This window comes from Nannospalax galili, unplaced genomic scaffold (assembly GCF_000622305.1).
Source record: "Nannospalax galili isolate Female #2095 unplaced genomic scaffold, S.galili_v1.0 scaffold4511, whole genome shotgun sequence".
Lineage (NCBI taxonomy): Eukaryota > Metazoa > Chordata > Mammalia > Rodentia > Spalacidae > Nannospalax > Nannospalax galili.
This window is the reverse complement of record NW_008328835.1, coordinates 25554-30444: the sequence shown is the minus strand read 5'-3', so window position 1 is coordinate 30444 and position 4891 is coordinate 25554.

Genomic DNA, 4891 nt, shown 5'->3' with positions numbered 1-4891 from the left:
CATGGACTAACCCTGGCTCTTAAAATCTTTCTGCCCCTTCTTCCACAATGGTCTCTGAGCTGTGGGTGGGTGAATTTTAATACAGGAGTCTTATCCAAGGACACACACTCTGCAGTCTCTTATTCTCTAAAACTTGGCAAGTTGTGGCCTTCTGTGTGCATCTCACTCTGTTGCATAAGGAAGCCTCACTGCTGAGAGTTGAGGGATGCACTAGTGTTCTCTCATTCTGCTATGTTCCATTAGCCTTAAGTATAGAGGCTGTACCGTAGATCTAGATATGGCACCCCTCAGATGTATATTCTCTGTATGACCACGTGTGGAACTCTGTAGTAGCCTCCATCTGTTGCAAAAAGAAGCTTCTTTGATGAGTGCTATATGGTATACTTGCCTGTAAATAAAAGGATCCATATTTAATACATGGCAAGAAATTTCATTTGTCTAGAGATATGACAGAGAGGGTTTTCTCTAGGATCTATGACCTCTCCAGCCATGTGTACTTGACTAGAATTACAGTGCCACCCGTGAGTTCACTCCCATTGAGGGGGCTTTAAATTCAATTACATAGCTATTTATTACCACCCCCTCTTCCCGATAATAGTACCACTACTGCACCAATAGAGGTAGTTTCCTGTCCAGTCATTATGGTTATTCGGCTTTAGGGCTGGGTTGGATCATTGATTGATGTTCTCCCTTGCATAGTATCCTCTAGAACTATGATAGCTAGTCTTCAGGGAGAAGGCTTCCAGGTAAGTTTCTGCTCCATTGCTCCAAGACCTGTATCCAAAATTTGTCTTGCATCAGCAGTAGGGTCTTACCTTTGAGTTTTGGGAGATAACCAAGGACTCTGGCAATAGTCTCTGTTATTGTGGGAGTCTCCTGGACTACTCTGACTAACCACTCAAAGGGAGGTCTCTCCTGTCTGGCACTGTGCACCTTGCCATACAACCCCCAGGTGTGCATATGCACTAATGTTCAGACACTGTATGTGTATTTGTATTTCTCAAGGAGTTCCCAAGTCAATATATTTCCTTCTGACTTCCCATGCCACCCAAGCTCCATTCATCTCTCCTTTCTCTCTTCCTGTCCAACCTCCCTCCTCCCTCCCCAGTCATGCTGTAGCTTTGTGAATAAGTCAAAAGGGGACTGATGCATACCTCAAAACCTGGATCCATCATTCCAAAAATATATAAGCCCTAGAGTTTAATTATCCATCTCAACGCACCTCAGATATTTGGTGTTTATCAACAGAGAAAACAACGGCTACTCGTAGTTTTGTGGAGTATTTTACTGTATTTTCATGATGCTGGAATCAGACCCAGTTCCTGACAAACCCTAATCAAAATCTAAACTAAACCAGGCTGTATCTCCAGTCCATATAGGCAGAGGTAAGAATTATGTCATCACTTTGCTCCCAGTTCTCCTGGCCTTTAATGTTTCCATTGAGAATCTTTATTTATCAGCTGCTGTTCTGATGGGCTTGCCTTGAGCTTGACTTGCTGTTTTTAGAAATCATTAGTCTGTATTCTTAGTGTTTTAACTCTAATATGGTGTGGGAGTTTCTTGTGGTCCTGTCTGTTTGTTGTTCTCTACAACCTGAATGGGTATCTCCTTTCCTAAATTTGGGGAGTTTTATTCTATGATTTTATCCAAGATATGTGTTATGCCTTTGACCTAGAATTCTTTTCCTTCTGTGCCCATAATTAGTAGATTCTGCATTTTCATGGTTCCCCAGAGTTCCTGCGTATGCCGTTCAATTGTGATTTTTTTATTTATCATTTTCTTTGGCTGATGACCCACCTTGTCTTCAAGCCCTGATAGTCTGTCTTCTCTATATCCATTCTATTGGTGAGGCTTTCTACTGAGTTTTAAAATTAAACTTGAGTTTTTCATTTCTAGCATCCTTACAGTTTGGATTTACTTCAGTATTCCTCTCTATTGAATTCAATTTTCATAACCTAAATTGCTATCATGATTTCATTTAGCCACTTGTTTATATTTTCTTGGAGTTCAATCAGAAGTTTGTGTCCTCTTTCAGTCTATCACAGTTATTTGTGTCTTCTTTGGAGTCCTTGAACTCTTTAAAGATGTTATTAAATTGTTTTTTGGAGGGATAATGCTTCTCCCAAAAGCTATAGGTTTCCAGAGGATTAAAATAAGATTGGCAGAATGGCATGGGGCGCCATAGGGAGTACATTTATTTGGTGTTTATTCCCATGGTAGTCTATCTCTGCTGTGAAATTTTCAGTGTAAAATACCTCTGATAGAATTAACATAATTTCTGATAACTGAAGACTTGAAGTGTTTGAATTTAGCTGGACATGATTAGGACCACTTCACAGATGGAAGTCTTTTCAACATTAAGAAAGGGCTCAGCAGTTCTATACCTTTCGAAGTTGTTCTTCATATATGAAGAGACAGGATGAAAATGCTACTAAAGCTAAATTGATATAATAGCCCGAGTTCACGTGATCAAAATTCATCTGTAAGTGGGAGTAAGTAAAAGAAAATAAAGCAGGACATGATTAGGACCACTTCACAGATGGAAGTCTTTTCAACATTAAGAAAGGGCTCAGCAGTTCTATACCTTTCGAAGTTGTTCTTCATATATGAAGAGACAGGATGAAAATGCTACTAAAGCTAAATTGATATAATAGCCCGAGTTCACGTGATCAAAATTCATCTGTAAGTGGGAGTAAGTAAAAGAAAATAAAGCAAAAGCCTGTTATACTTTTGTTCAGGGCTAAATAATTATATTTGTTTCCTCTTTTTTAATGGAGAAAAATTACTTTTAGAAAGGCAAATTATAAACATCTATAGAGTAGCATGTTGGTTGATGAAACAGATGTTTCAAATTCTTTACATTAAGAAAATGATTCAGAGATAATAAAGTACGATAACAGATGTGTAGGGCTAACCATTTAAATGGCAAATAAATATCAAAAAGGTTAAAGATTTCTAGGAACAATGGCTCTTAGACTGAATTAGAATGTCTAAAGCTGCATAATCTACAAGAGTTGAACCTACAAATGGGTGGCTTCGTTCTACCAGCACTTTGCTCACAGTTCTTCTGGACTTTAAAGTTTCCCCTGAGAGACCAGCTGCTGCTCTTACTGGCCTGACTTTCTATGTGGCTTGAGCGTCACTTACTCCTTCCGTCATTCTGCATGCTCAGGGTTTTAACTCTAACATGATGTGGGGAGGCTCTTTTTCAGTCCTGTCTGTTCGGGCAGCAGAGAAGATGGTATGCACTCAAAGCCAGACAGAGCTCTGGAAAGAGGCATAGATAAGTATAGCAACACTGTATATCAAAAAGTAAAATTCACAATGCAGATTAACTGTCATGGATTCATATGCAGTTAATTACATATAATCACAATATATGAAAGAGTTGTTTTTGAACATTTTCTAGAGTTGATAGTTCAGAAATGTTACTATTTGCCTAAATAGTTCAGCAATAATAGTTAAATTATTATATAGTTCCAATTAAATATTTTAAAATAAAATATCAGGTTATAAAGAAATATATTCAGCATAATAGAAAGACTGACTAACAGTTCAATAAACACTTTGCCTTCTTTTGTGGGCACATGTTTGATGGTATTTCCCAGCTTGTCTTACCCATGTGGAGGCCATGTGCACTGAGTTCCAGCTAGCAGAAGTGGATGTCATGGAAGCCACCTCCACATGCACCCTGACACCACTCTTGTTGTCCTGTGGGAACAGAGTAACTTCAAGAGCTCTCTAGCAGGAATGAAGACCCTGAGCTAGGAGCAGCCTGACTGCTTCATGTACTAATCATGAACAGTTGTTATAGACATTATAAAAGTAAGACCTTTATATGGTATTTAAGCCATTTTACTTTTGGAGATCACACTTCATAGCAACTTTCTTCACCTTAACTGACACAGAGTGTGACCACAACTGTGTGTGTGTGTGTGTGTGTGTGTTCACATGTACATATGTGTGTGACACACACACGCATGTGAGCAGGGAGAGAGAAGAGTGGAAAATAATGCTGTATGGTGGTTTGTTTTCATACATATCACACTTCACAATTTTTTTGCTTCTCTGACCATATGGATATATCTTTAAGTAGATACAAATAAACATTAATTATGTTTATCCTGGGTTGATTGTACCAAAGTTGAATTGCACTTTCATATTTATTCTTATTTTTCAGACTTTTCTCAAAGGAACTTACATTACTTTGAAAATAAAAGTATGATTGCATTAAATTTTTAAACATGAGAAAAAGCCCTCTTCTTAAAGATCTTTTAAGTGCAGAGAGGAACTTACAGTCCATTGATGACTTACAAGTCTTAAGAGCTTTTAAGAGCTTACTAATCACAGAAAGGATTAGCCATTCTTTCATTTGTTCATCAAACATTTATTGACTGCCAGTTATTTGCCCAGGCCTAGAGAAGACAAAGAAGACATTTCTTCACCCTTGCAGAGAAGGTGATTATATAAGTGTATTGTTATTGGATGTGATGAGTACTTTCAGATTGGGGCTCAGTACAGGCTATAGATAGCCCACACAAGAGAATAATCAACTCTATTTAAGTAATCTTCTTTCACAAGAGAATGTAGAGCTAGGCTTTGGAAAAGGAATTTGCCCTGTAGAAAAGCAGAGAAGAGCCCCTTTGCAGACACCATGCAAACAACTTGGGAACAACCAAACTACAGTACCATGATTGAAGGCCCAGGGGAGGCATGAGGCAGGAGATGGAATCAGACAGAAAGAGATGCTGAAGGCATTTATGGTCAGGCTAGCAGAGAACTGTGACCAGTCTGGTATTGTAGAAGGAGTCTGCCGGAGTAAAGAAAGGTTGGGAAGGAAAAGATGGAGGCTGAACTGATGCAGAAATTCAGATTTAGCCCTATCACAGGA